Genomic DNA, 15367 nt, shown 5'->3' on the forward strand with positions numbered 1-15367 from the left:
ACTGAGATGCTTACAGTGCCACTGGACCCAAAGACTTCCTACCCACTGGCCTGTGATCATCCTGCATTTGGCTTCATTGCATGTGTTTCGTGAGTCTGAAGAGGACTTTATGGACTGGTATCGGACATATGGGCTAATATCAGACTTAAGGCCTTTGACTGGACTGGGTTGGGATGTGTTCTCAATGTTCAATTCCTTTTGTATATAAACCTCTCCCTTAGATTCATATGCATTTTTATGAATTTGTTTCTCTAGTCTACCCAGTCACAGCCAGAAACAGCTGCTGAAGCTGCTATGTGTAACCAAAAATCTCATGGTTTGGAGGCTAAGGATCATGGTTTCAGGGTATATCTAGTCCATTGGCCTAATAACATGTTTAGTGTTTTTCTGTTACTCAGTGCCTTGTATCCTAAAAGCTTTCACGTATCCAAGGCCAGGTTTCTATTTGTCTGGAGCAACAGAGGAAATAAGGAAGTCAGAAATAGGAGAGTGATACAGAACTTGTGGAATTGCTTTCACAAACAATTGTCTTCATTGCCATGAGGCCGCGGCAGGGTGGGGGTGCAAGGGGGGAATAAAAAATGATTGGTGCCCTCCTACTATTACTGAACATTTTGATCAAAGAGTCTATTAAATCATTTTGATCAAAAGGAGGGGAAAACAGGACAGAATTTTAAAGTTTATTGACTCCAGGACAAAGTAGGAAGAATTACACTTCAGGAAATTTGGAAGACAGCTAGTTGGCCAACTGACGAAGAGATCCATATTTGGACCCATTCCAATGAAAGGTGACCCAACAGAATGCTCACACTAGAGGACAGTATAATTGATATCACACACAAGTAAAATTTTGATGAAGATCATCCAACAGTGGTTGCAGCAGTCCACTGACAGGGAAATGTCAGAGGTTCAGGCTGCATTCAGAGAGGATGTGGAGCAAGGGATATCGTTGATGGCAGGTGGGTCTTGGCTGAAATCAGAGAATACCAGAAAAGTGTTTACTTGTGTTTTATTGACTGTGACAAGGCGTTCGATTGTGTGGATCATAACGAACTATGGATAACTGTTAGAAAAATGGGAATTCCAGAACACTTCATTGTGCTTATGTGGACCTTGTACATGGATCAAGAGGAAGTTGTGCGAACAGAACAAGGGAATACTTCATGGTTTAGAATCAGGAAAAGTGTGCGACAGGGTTGTATCCTTTTACCATTCTTATTTAAGTTAACCTGTATGCTGAGTAACTGATGAGATCATCTGGATTATATGAAGAAGAAGGTGGCCTTAGGATTGGAGGAAGGTTTATGGACCACCTGTGATTTGCAGATGACACAATCTTGCTTGATGAAAGTGGGGAGGACTTGAAGCACTTGCAGGCGACGATCAAGTATTGCAACCTCCAGTATCGATTGCAAAGAAGATCAAAATCCTCACCCGAGGAATAGGTAACCTTGTAATAAATAGAGAAAAGGTTGAAGTTGTCAAGAATTTTGTCCTGCTTGGATCCACAATTAATGCTCATGAAGCAGCAGACAAGAGGTCAAAAGACAAGTTGCATTGGGTAAATCTGCTGTACAAGACCTCTTTAGAATACCAAAAAGCAAGGATGTTACTTTGAGGACTAAGGTGTGCCTGACTCAAGCCCTAGTCTTTTCAATTTCCTCATATGCTTGTGAGAGTTGGATATTGAATAAAGAATATCGAAGAAGAATTGATGCAATTGAATTGTGCAGTTGGAGAAAATATTGAGAGTACCATGAACTGCCAAAAGGACAAACGGATCTGTCTTGGAAGAAGTGCAGCTAGAGTGCTCCTTAGAGGCAAGGATGACAAGACTTGGTCTGACATACTTTGGACATATTGTCAGGAGACAGTAGACCCCAGAGAAGGACATCATGCTTGGTGAAGAGGAGGGGCAGTGGGAAAAAGGAAAGCCCCAGGGAGATGGACTGACGCAGTGGCTGCAACAAAGGGCTCAGGCATCAGAACAATTGTGAGCATGATGCAGGACGGGCCGTGTTTCCTTTTGTGGGGAGAGGGTCCCTATGGGTTGGAACTCACTCAGTGGTGCCTCACAACAACATTGACGCCAGTCTTTCTGGAGCTAGGAGGGTTGAATGAACTCCTGAAATATGAGAGGCCTCAAAAGTTTTATGGAAAAAAATCATTGGTCTTTTAAAAAATTTAATGGTCTTTTAATTCCATTTTCCCATGAACTTTTTTGAAATGTTCTCATATTACCTGGGGGTAAATCATTCAACCATAAAAGAAAAATATTCCCTGGCATCTTTAAATGAATAGTATTTTAGTTTGATTAGTAAAAACTCTATGCCTTGGCCATAAGGCTTGAAGGACTGTCTAGGGGGGCATCAAGTTGACAACAGCAACCCCAAAGATTAGACAGAAACCTTAGGTGGCCATGAACTATGTTAACAGGGAGGAACAACTCACAAAAGGAAGGTGAGAATGACCTGACAATGAGAAGAATGTAATCAATTTCACTCAACAGTACATGTTAAAACACAATCACCGTCAGGTCCACCTCTTCAGGTTGCCTGGAGAATTAAGGAGCGCTTAATAATGCAGCGCTTGTATAATGCTAAGAAGTGTTTGGTAAGTAGTAAATGCTCAGTTTTGAACTGGTGCTAGGAAAATCTATTTCAGTCTCAATTTTTTACTTCTTTCGTATTTCTAGCAAAATAAGACCCTCTGGTATGTGGAGCTAGTAGGAGGAGTAAGTCTATAGTCAGCCTCCATCTCAATGTGATAATCTGCCATTCTGGGCAGTGTACTTGCTTTTGTGATAAGTCGGGGGCTCTTGCGGAATCAATGTCTTGAGGCTTGCAGCCAATAAAATCTCAAGCGTGGCAGTTTCATCCTGAGCGTGCTCGCCAGCATCACTAACAGTGTGCTCAGCACGAGGGTGGCGAGGAGCTCAGAGTCAGGGAGCCTCGTAGAAAGACTGATGCAGATATGAATGATTTAATCTGCTAACGTGGCAGGGCTGCCTCTGAGAAGCCCATTCGTCACCTTCCAGGACTGAAAGCGAGGAGCATCGGTGGAAAGTGCCCGGGATAGCTCGGGGATGTGGCAAGAATGAAGATGAATCGTGGAGCACAGCATTGATTTGCCTTGCCTGGAACGGCACTTTCTGTTTGGAAATATGGGAAGCAAATTAATGAATAAATGAGCTGGCTTGGTGAACTGCACCCCGCTGGGAGCCCTGGTATTTAAACCACATATGCCAAGCAAGCCTCAAGTCAATAAGGGGAAGGATGAGGGTTCGCTGAGAGCGGAGATGTGTGGCTCCGGGTGTCAGCCTGAGGACCCTCGTCTGGAAAACGCAGTGGCAGGGGTCACAGGGTCACACAGATTCCTGATTGAATTCTGGCTCTCACCTCAGCTAGGGGTGGTACTTCAAAACTCATGTAATCTCTCGAAAGCTCTGTTTTCTCATTTGCAGAAAGGGGTTGATGGACCTACCCCAGGGATCAATACCAGCTGCTTTCGTGTTAATTCCAACTCATGGTGCCTTTGTGTCTCAGAGTAGAATTGTGGACTCAAACACAGCAACAATTATGAGGATCCTGAGGGTTGGGCAACCATTTGTTCGGTTATGCACAAGGTTAGCTGTGAGTCAAGGTCAGTACTATAGCACCTAGCAACAACTGTGCTAGACAACAGAACAGCGAATGAAAGAGTCATGTTTCTTTCTTTCTAGAACGTATTATTATTTTCTCTCTGGATTGCTGGAGCCTATTGTTGACAAGACAATCCTTTCTATACTGAATTGCTTTTGCATCTTTGTCTAAAATCCGTTGGCTTTCCTTGGGGTGGGGGCGCTGTCGCTGGGTTTTTAATCTCTTCCGTTGATCTGTGTGTCTATCCCTCTGTTCATAACACACTGTCTTTTCTTTTTTCAATAACTAAGAGAGTTGTATTCAAATGTTCACAAAAATTAAGTTTAAATATTATGACTACAATGACTCAATTTCACTTCATGTTTTTTTCACACAGCAGTAAAATTTGCCACATGTTGTATCATTTATTTTGGAATGGCATAGCAGAATACATTAAAAATTCCAACTACTTTGAGTGTTATCAGACATTTTGATCCTCCCTAATAACTGTTATTAATAAAGATGTTTTCAACCATTCAATTATTTCAAGAGGTAGCATATAAGCAAGGACCAATAGTACTGAAGGAAAAAGTCCAAGCTGCACTGACAGCATTAGCCCCAAACAAGGGCCCATGAATTGATGGAAACTCAGGAAGCATCACTCATCTATGCCAGGAAATTTGGAAGACAATTACTTGACCAACTGATTGGAAGAGATCCATTTTTACCCATTCCAAAGAAAAGCAACCCAAATAGATTGCTCAAATTATAGAACAATATCATTGATACCAGGTGCAAGTAAAGTTTTATTGATGATTAACCAGCAATGACTGCAGCAATACATTGACAGGGCACTTTCCGAGGTTAAGACTGGATTTGGAAGAGGGTGTGGAACAAGGGATATCATTGATTAAGTCATGTGGCTCTTAGCTGAAAGCAGAATGCCAGAAATATGTTTCCTCATTTTTCATTGACTATGCAAAAGCACTAGGCTGTGTGGATGATAACAAACTATGGATATTCTTGACAAGAATGGAAATTCCAGACACTTAACTGTGCTGCTGGGGAACTTGTCCATGGATCAAGAGGCAGCTGTGCAACAGAACGAGGGCATACTGCAAGGTTCAAAATCAGGAAATGTGTGTGCCAGAGTTGTATCCTCTCACCATACTTATTTTATCTGTATGCTGAGCAAATAATCAGAGAATCTGGATTATATGAAGAAGAATGCGGCATCAGGATTGGAAGAAGGCTTATTAACCACCTGTGTATGCAGATGACACAACCTTGCTTGCTGCAGGTGAGGAAGACTTGTAGCTCTTGCTGATGAAGAATTGCAGTCCTCAGTATGGATTACAACTCAATGGAAAGAAAACAAATATCCACAAGCCAAACCAGTAGGTAACATCATGATAAATGGAGAAGAAGTTGGAAATTATCTAGGATTTTGTCTTGCTTGGGTCCACAATCAGTGCTCACAGAAATAGGAGTCAAGAGATCAAATGACACATTTCGTTAAATAAATCTGATCTTTGGAGTACTGGAAAGCAAAGATGTAACTTTGAACCCTAAGGTTCATGACTCAAGCCATGGTATTTTTCCATCGCCTCATATGCATATGAAAGTTGAATATTAAATAAGGAAGACCAAAGAAAATCAGTGCATTTGAACTATGGTGTTGGCGAAGAATATTGAAAGTACTGCGAACTGCCAAGAGAACAAACAGATCTGTGTTGGAGAAAGTACAGCCAGATGTTACTTAGAGGCAGATGAAGCGATTTCACTTCATGTTCTTCAGACCAGTCCCTGGAGAAGGACATCATGCTTGGTAAAGTGGAGAGGTAGTGAAAAAGAGGAAGCTCCTGGAAAAGATGGATTCACACAGTGGCTGTAGCCATGGGCTCAAATATAAGACCAACTGTGAGGACGGCATAGGACCAGGCAGTGCTTTGTTACATTGTGCATAGGGTGGCTATAGTTTGGAACCGTTTTGACCGCACCTAATAACGATACATCCCCACCCCCAGCCAGTCCCGGGGCTGTGGGGCTTGGCTCAAGCGGAGTCCCTTTGGGACATGGGGGTGCAGTGAATGGTGTGACCCTTTGTTGGGCATGCCAACATAGCAGGGGATGCTGGGCCCCTCTAGGGTTTCCCGTATGGGCTCCAATAAATTTCTTCCCTTTTGTTTAAAACAAAAAACAAACCCAAAAAACACAATGATATAGACATTTTATTTTAAAAATTTTTATTGAATATAATTCACATATTATACATTGCTATGCTTTAATCACATTAAAAGAGATGTGCAATCATCACCACAATCAATTTTAGAACATTACCTTCTTTCTTGTACTCATTATTATTACCTCTCCATTTCCCTCCAACCTCCCCTGCCATAGGCCTAAGAAATTAAAGTCCAGTTACTGTTTTTATAGATTTATCTATTCTGGACCTCATGCACAGAAAAACATACAAAAAACAAAAACAAAAACCCCCAACAAAATAAAATAGAAAAAAAACCTCAATAGAAAAGAAAGCAGAAAATTTAACAATTAAAATTAGAACAAATTTTAAATGAGTCAAAGGGGGAAAATGATAAAGTATAAAATTTTAACATAACTACATCTGCATCACTCCACTTTCCAATGCACGCTTTCTGATAGCAAGGCTGTCCACGTCCCTTGTCAATGATCAGAGGGGATTCATCAAAGGCTAAATCCACATGCGGACCTTGCAAATTTATTTTGGGCTTTCACGGTCATCCATAGACTTTTGCAAACTGGGTACTCAAAACTTAAGCTCTAATACGATTCTCTCCTCCAGTCTTGTATTTAATTACTTACAACCTTCTGCTCTTTAGGTGTGTGTGTGCTTTTGTGTGGACTGAGCTGACATCTCACTTAGATGCTGACTTTTAAAAAGACAAACCTTAAGACTCCCAATGCTATTCTTTCTGAATGGCAGACACAATCTGATTTCTTCCACTTTGCTAGAGCACCCATACCTTCAGTGATCTCTCTCTGAGAGCAAGTATTGAGTAGGGCCATGCCATATGAGCTAATTGTTCTTAGATTAAGGCTATAATTAAGCGCAAGTTCAATATCCATTCACATATCTAATGTTTATATATGTCCCTGGTTCACTTTAGAGACAGCCTTATCATTTTGTTGGGGAACATTATAAATTATCCCCATGTATGACACACTGTCAGTGTAGTGAAACAGTAAGTCTTAAAAATGGGTCATATGATTCCTCTCATTTTATTCTTTTTTCAGAATTACTTCAGCCATTCTAGTGTCTTTGCCTTTCCGCATAAGTTTTAGAGTACAAATACTTTGACAGAATTTTATGATAGGAATTGTGTTAAACCCATAGATCAATTTAGGGAGATGTCTTTACTATGTTTAGTCTTCCAAGCTGTGAACACTGTATGTCTCTCCATTTATTTCGATCTTTCATCAGTGCTTTGTACCTTGCAGCATACACTCCCTGAAATGTTTATTAGATTTACTCAACAGTGTTTCATTTTTTAAGTGACTGCTAAATGGTCTTATGCTTTTAATATCATTCATTGCTAGTATATAGAAATATAGCTGATCTCTGTGTTGACCTCGTATCCTTCAACTTTGATGGACTAATTGGTTAGTTCTAAGAGGTTCTTTTGTATAGATGGCTTTCTTTGGATTAAAAAAAAGTTTGTTGGCCTATACTTCACAAATCCTACAATTTAATCATTTAGTCAGATTACGAAGTGTTGTACAATCATCACCATAATCAATTTTAGAACACTTTCTTCTCATACTTATTGTTGCTAGCTCCCCAGTTCCTGCTGTCCTCCCCTGCCATGCCCCTAGGCAATTGTCAGTCCACTCGCTGTCTCTATAGATCTACCTAGCCTCGATTTCATATACAGAAAGTCATACAAAATACAAAAAGCAAGCAAGCAACCAAGCAAACAAAACACAACAACAATCACTAGACACAGTATAGAAAAACCTCAATAAAAAATAAAGCAGAAAATATGTAAAAACAGAAGCAACTCTAAAATGGGGCAAAAGGGAGATCAAATGATAAGGTATTCCATTTTACCCTCACTACATCTGCCATGATTGACTTTACAATGATCTCTATTCTTGGGTGTTTTTTTAAAAAAACATAACCAGCTTCAAATACATACGGACACGCCTGCTGCTGTTGAACTGATTCCAACTCCTGGCAATCCCTTGTGCTACAGACTGGAGCTGCTCCGTATGGTTTCCTGGGCTAGGTTGTCATCTCCACAGAAGCAGATCCCTGTGTCTTCCTTTTGTGGTCTTGCTGAGCATACGTGAACTTCCAACCTTTTGGTTAGTAACTGAGTGCAAATAGTTTGTTTTACCAGGTACCTCATCTGCAAATAGGAACAATTTCATATCTCCTTTTGGGTTTTATTACTGTTACATCAGAAGCGTTATGCCTAGATGCCTCCAGGCATGAGTCAACTGGACTCAGTGATACATGGACATCCAGGCCTGTTGGTGAGCTGTTGGGCCATGAACTATTTCAGTTAGATGTGACTCTAATTGGAAAGGTTGTATCTTGCCGTAACGAGACTGGGTGGCTGCTCCCTGGCTATGTGGGAGTGTGAGTCCAGATCTTTAGATAGTTAAAGATTTTGATGTGAAATATTCTGATGTTTAAACATTGGTAAGTTATTAAAATGTTTATATGCCTTTCAGGCCAATTACAACACACCTGTGGGCTGGAATGAGGCCACCAGTTGGCAACCTGGCACAAAGCAGGTGTTCTGTAAACAGAAGCATCTGCTCCTCCTGCTTGATGCCTCAGGTGGGCAGGGCTTGAGGAACAAGTTGGGGAGTACGTGCTGTTGACGTGCCCCAGATCTCAAGGATGGCCAAGGAGGCTGATGGAGTTGGCAGGCTAAAGTACATTTGCAATAGTTGGGGTCCTTGTGGGCTGGAACCATCTGTCCAGGTGCTTCACTTTCTCCCTGACAGCAGTGTGTATGTGTCTCAGGTAGGTGAGCTGGGGCACATGGCAGCAGGGCAATGGCTGCTGATGAGGTCTGTGGAGTCAGGACCAGGCAGAAGTACCAAACCTGGGAGAAAGTGTGGAAGCTGGCTTGGCGGTCTGTGTAGCAACAGAATGAGCATCTCTATTCTGAATGTTACGCTAGTTTCTCCTCCTTTTTTCCCCTTCCAGTCACTCAGCTCATATTTTTTTTGGCAGCTACTTGGAATCAGACACATTTCTAGCCCCCCACCTCTCATTTATTCCTCATATGTGCTTCTATGAGAAGCCTCATCCTCTCCATTCACACACGGGGGTGCTCAGTCTCAGAGAGGCTAAGGGGCTTGCCTATGGTCCTAGATCTGACTGCAAAGACTGTCTTCTTTGCACCGTATGCACCTTGATATCTCACAAAGAGTGCAGCAAGCAACTTGGTGTTTTCTGATGATCTTTGTTCCAAGAGCTCTGAGCTAGAGAGGAGGAAAGTGGCAGAAGTAGAATTCAGGTGACTGTTGGATTCATCCATCAGGCAGACCTTAGCCCAAATATCTATAAAATGGCCTGAGGCATCTGCAGGGAAATGGCCTGGGACCAATATCCTCCTATAACTGATCTACAAAGGGACATGAAGGGATCAGGCAATGCCCAGAGGACTTAATTGCAGTGTCTCCTTCATGTGCTTGGGAGTGAAGCTTGGATGCAGTGCCCACAATGTTTCCGTCCTGGGCCTGGATGGGAGAGTTAACTCCATGACCCACTTGATGGGGTTGGCGAGCTGTTGGGCCATGACCTACTTCAGTTAGATGTGACTCTAGTGGAGAGCTTGTATCTTGCCGTAATGAGACTCTGGGGAGAGACATCTTGCTCAGCCTCCTATTCCTCATCCTTCTTATTCTAATCTGCTTCCTCACAGATAGCTAAGTGAACAGGAGGAACTGAAGAGAGGAAAATGGCTTGAGGGAGACTCCATTAATCAGAATTTTCTGGGTTACAAGTGATAACACCTCCAACTCTGACTTAAGTTAAAAGAAAGCAAGCAAGCAAGAAAGCAAACAAAAGAATTTATTGCTTTAATAGTCAAAAGCCCCACCTGGTAGAATCTGCCTTCAGGCATAGCTGGATCCAGAAGGCCAAACAGTGTCTTCAGAATATGTCTCCATCTGTCATCCCTGCTTTGTGCTGTGCTAGCTTCTTCCTTAGGCGTTCTCAGGACCTTCAACAGCGCTAGTGTTACATCAGCTTTCATTCAGTAGACCTGTGAGAAGATATCTATTTTGCCCCAGCGCTTCCAACAAAACATCCTGAAATTGAGTGTTCTTGCCCAACTTTGTTCATGTCTATCTCTGAACCAATCACTGTCCAGTAGGGCATGGGACGAGCTAATTGGTTAATCTTGGGTCACATGCCCTCCGTGGAACTCGGTGGGGAGGTGTTGTGGAGAGAAGGCTGCCTCATTTGAACCACATGCACTGAGAGAAGACAGTGGTTCCACAGAGGAAAGTGGGAGTGTTGTTACTTGTAAAAATGCCTGACGGACATAATTTCCTCCCTCTTGCAGTTAATGGGCGTGCCATAAAACTCACAAGGGACTAGGGAGTTGAAACTGTTCAGGGAGCTGAGAAGAACATTTGCTGCTTGCCTCCTTACGCTTCATGTTTTCTTTCTTTCTTTTGGTGCTCTCTGCAGACCACAGGCCTTCTCTGCCGCTGTGCTTACAGATTCCACCCCATTGCTTCATCACGGTGAGGAGCTGTAACGGAAGTGTTGAATTTCAATTCCTGGGAGGTTGTAAAATCTCAGTTGTCATCTGTCCAGCGGCCATGCACCTCTTTCCATAAGCATCTCATTGGTTTTTCTTTAGGGAAGCTCTCTCTCCTACCCCTCAATACCAAATCCCCATAGTTCGAGCAGTATTCTTTCCCTTCCAAACATCTTCAGTCCCCGGATCAGCCTTGTGGTCCAGGGAATGTCAATCAGCATATTCTCTGCTCCGGCTATGGTGAGTTTTTCAAGGTTGGTCATATGAGCTAGAAAAGGCAAATGAGTGTACAACTTGAGGTCTTTGCTGGGTGTTTGGGGAAAGGGTACTCTATGGCGGGGCTGGATAATCAAATGGAGTGGGTGACAACTAGCTAACACCTCTACCACCACCGTAATGATCATAGGATGCTGGGTTGCACAGATGGTAGGATGTTAGCCTAGAATTGCCAGAAGTCACCCTTGCCATTGAAGAACAAAGCCAACCTATATAAAGGCAGAGCTAAGGGAGGCAAAGTCTTAGTACTTTATTTTTTAGAAAAACAACTTTTAAAAAAAAATTGTGAACTAGGTAGACGTTTACAGAGCAGACCATCAGTTTTCCTTTCAACAAATAACACACATTTTGTTTAATCTCATTGTTTGCAATCCCTTCAATGCCACATCACCTATCCTGATTCCTCCTGTTTCCTGTTTCCTTCTTCCTTCTTTCCCAATCCTCTGAGCTGTGCCCTCGGGCTTTCCTTTGGCTGTCAAGTGGTTAATTATTCTAAAGTGTGCATGCCTCTTAAGGGTGGCGCATACAGTGGGCAAAGTTATGAAAACTTTTTTTGTTAATTAAAAGATCATTTTATTGGGGGCTCTCACAACTCTTATAACAATCCATACATCAATTGTATCAAGCACATTTGTGCTTATGTTGCCATCATTCTTTTCTCGACATTTACTTTCCATTGAGCTCCTCTTCTCCCCCACTCCCAACCCTCAGAAACCCCTTGAAAAATTATAAATTACTATTGTTTTCATGTCTTACAGTGACCGCTGTCTCCCTTCCTCCATGGTTTCTGTTGTTCATCCCCCTGGAAGGGGGTGTGTGGTTTTGTGTCAATCAATGCGATCACTTCTTATCTGTACCTGTGCACCTGCTCTGGACTGGTCCGAAGTGAGAGGCAGCACTGAGGTCATGCTAGTGGGGGGTGAGGAAGCCTCAAGGAACCAGAGGAATATTGTGTGTTTCATCAGTGCTTTACTGCGCCCCGGTTGACTGATCCCTTCCTGTGACCCTGCTGTGAGGGGATGTCCCATTGGCTACAGATGGGCTTTGAGTCTCTGCTCTGTGCCTCCCCCCCGTACCCCCCACCCCAATTCTCAACAATATGGTTTCATTTGTTTGTTTGTAATGAGTCTTTTGATACCTGTTATCAGGTCCCTATGACACCTCGTGATCGCACCAGCTAGTGTGCTTCTTCCATGTGGGCTTGTTGCTTCTCTGCTAGATGGCCGCTTGCTTAACTTCAAGCCGTTAAGACCCCACACACTATATCTTTTGATAGTCGGGCGCCATCAGCTTTCTTCACCACCTTTGCTTATGCTCATTTTGTCTTCAGCGATTGTGCCGGGAGGATGAAAACTTCTTAAAACCAACACCTCGAAGGAATGAGTCACTGCCTCTGGAGGCTACAGACCAAAGGCTCATGGAACACAGGTCAATTGGCATATAAGACAGCCCCCAAGGACAGTGTTGCGCATCCTACTTTGGTGTCTTCACAGCTTGTGAGCAGCCATCTCAGGCGCTGCTTTTGGCCTCTTCCCATCTGTAGGAAAGAACAGTGGTGAAGGTGGAAGACACATGGAACTAATTCATACAGCGGACTCATGGGTCACGTGGAACATCAGTCTCCGTGGTTCTGAGACCGGAAGAGCTAGATGGTGACCAGATGGATACACTACCAACTGCTCTGAAAAGGATCACGTGGGAAGATCCTGGAAAGAATGGGAGAAAAATGTGAAACAAAACTTAAAATTAAAAAAAAAGGACCAGGCTTACCGGTCAGATAGCGATTGGTAGAATCTTGGAGACAATAGCTCTAGTCCCACTTCTGGTCTGAAATGGGACTCACTCTCCTGGCTCAAGTTGCTACCGAACAATTCTTTATAACTCTGGTTGAGCGTCTGAATCTAGTTATGCTTTTAGCTCTTCGCCCTGGACTTTTCACTTACAGAGGCCAGCTCATTCCCACGTCACTTCAGCCTGCTTGTGATGATTCTCTTTCTGTGGAATTCTGAACTCCTTAAAACTACGACAGGGGATCTAACTGGCTCAATGAGCACCGTGGAGGTGTGTGTGTTTCTGGGACATGTAGTATAACAAGGTTAAGAGTGGAGGGGGAGTGTTCAGGAAGTAGGCAGGGATGCTGGGCTAAGCTTGATAGTTTTGATGACTTTAAGTGTTCTGGAGAATAGGCAGGAGGGACGCCCATTCAGGAACTCAGGGAGAAACAGCTGGTTGGGTAGCCAGGGCTTGAAGGGGCTGTGGCTCAGTGGGTGAAGTCGTCAAGTCTCCTGCAGGCATGTGTCATTTCAGCAGTGACTGTGGATGTGACTGGTCTGGCTCAGGGCCTCTATTAAAAATATGCCTGCAACTCAAGATACAAGGCTTAGGGGAGCACACCTCAGCTCTTGAGTCCTGTCTCATGTGCATACGCCACGTCTGGGTCTGCTTTCCACTGTCCTCAGTGAGGTTTATCTCAGCCTGAGAGGCTCCCTGGTGAACACAGATCTGGTTCCCAGGGCACCGACTGGCCTGCTCTGGGTCCATACCCAGAAAGGCCCACCGCTGGCAGAGAAGTGATCACTACTAGTTTTTTTATTCTGTCCCTTTCACTTTTTGCCAGGGCATCTGTATGCACAATTAGGAAAAGACCATTACTGCTGCAGACATTAACTGCATTTGCTAAGTGGGCCGGAAACACCCCACAGACTGTTACTCTGTCAAGCTAACCAGTTACGGTTCTCAGAAAATGAACACCGTCGACAGTTGACACAATCATTTCTGGCTCTGGATCAGCTGTTGTTGTTTTTTGTTTGTTTTATGGGAGGTGTGGGTGGAGAACAGGGTGTCGAGTTGACAAACATGGGTTGGCCTGGGAACAGACTTTTCCCTCTTGGGTCACTCTCTCTATTTCTTTAAAAAGTTGTACGAGGAACTCACTCTTGGGAGATTACTATGTGCCAGCTGTGTTGTGGACATTATCTTTAATGTTCTCAACATTTATGTTAGCCAAGTATCAATGTCTCCATTTCACAAGTGAGGAAATCGAGGCCCAGAGATAGGAAGAAACTTCCCTGAACTCATCCAGCTGAAAAAACAAACTAACCATGTTCTTTCCAATCTTCTTGTAGAATGTGTGAAATGGACTCTCAGTTCGGGGTCTGGAGAGATAGAGAATGTGGCTAGTTAATATTCCAGAGTTGAGTTGCATTTTCTGGTTTTAAATCCTAACGCTGGCTCTGTTTGGATTATCTTGGATAAGTGACATGATCTCTCTCAAACAATGTTACCTTCCTCCTAGAATTGTGATGAGGATTAAAGGAAATAATGCCTATAGAGCAGGTTAAAAAAAACCCCAAAATATCAAAGAGCAATTGATGGAATTGATTCCAAATCAAGGAGACTCCAGTTATGTCCGTGTGTAACTGTGTTCTATTGGGTTCTCAGGGGCTGAGTTTTCAGGAGTATTTCAGCAGGCCTTTCTTCTGAGGCACCTCTGGGTGGACTGGAACTTTCAACCTTTTTGTAAATGGCCAAATACATACTACTCAGGGATTCCCATATATAGCACCGCCTGCATTAAACATTTAACAAATGTTAGCGTTCCTTGTCACTGACCAGGAATGGGGTGGTTGCTTTAGGAAGGGATTTCTGGAGAAAGCAGATAAGGATTGAAGAACATTTACGGGCTTGGTAGAAATAGATTTATCCATAAAATATGCACACCCACATTGGTATTCATCTTGGATTGCTTTGGCCAGTGGAATGTAGGTTGTACAGACAACATGGGTATTCTGAGGCTCGGTTCCATAGAATTGCCACTAGCAATGGTGTCACACAGCACAGTAGCTCAGGGTGGCACTCCCTCTCCCAGAGACCTTCCTGTTCCAGACCATGCAGAGTCCTTAGTCATGTTCATTATAACTTTTCATCAAAGAATAATATGTGATAAATATAGTTGTAAATTGCATACATAGAGTATTCTTAGATTATATGAATACTAACCACAAAGTTGTTTTGTAAAATCATTCTACATTGAATTACATTATTAGTAAATGCCACCACTTGTCTGTCACTTGTTTGTCATACTGTGGTGGCATGAGTGTTGCTGTGATGTTAGAAGCTATATCATTAGCTTTCAATTTCAAATGCCAACAGGGTCACCCAAGGTGAACAGGTTCCAGCAGAGCATCTAGGCTAAGGATAGACTATGAAGAAGCAATAGGTTGCCCACTTCTGAGGGATTAGCCATGGTAAACCTTACAATCAGCAAAATTTGTGAGCTAAAGTTCCAGAAATTGAGCCTTTTAGGTTTAAAAACACTCAAAATATGACTGAGGAAGAGCTGCCTTCTCAAAGTAGAGTCGACCATGATGATGTAGATGAACAAATAGCTGCAAATATTCATTAATGGAATACGAAATGTTTATAGCACAAATCTAGGAAAATTAGCAGTTGTCAAAAATGAAATGGAATACACAAACACTAATGTCCTAGGCCGTAGTGAGCTAAAATGAACTGATACTGGCCATTTTGAATTGGATGAGCATGTGGTTTACAATGCCAGGAATGGCCAAAGTCAATAGGAATGGCCTCACTTTCATCATCAAAAAGATCAGTTCAAGATCTGCCTTGAAATATAATGTTGTTGATACACACCTTCCCGACACAATTGCTGAAGAAAAATGTGTGCATAAGCAAATGTGG

Source organism: Echinops telfairi, unplaced genomic scaffold (assembly GCF_000313985.2).
Source record: "Echinops telfairi isolate 266 unplaced genomic scaffold, ASM31398v2 ScPeMD7_5;HRSCAF=22, whole genome shotgun sequence".
NCBI classification, from domain to species: domain Eukaryota; kingdom Metazoa; phylum Chordata; class Mammalia; order Afrosoricida; family Tenrecidae; genus Echinops; species Echinops telfairi.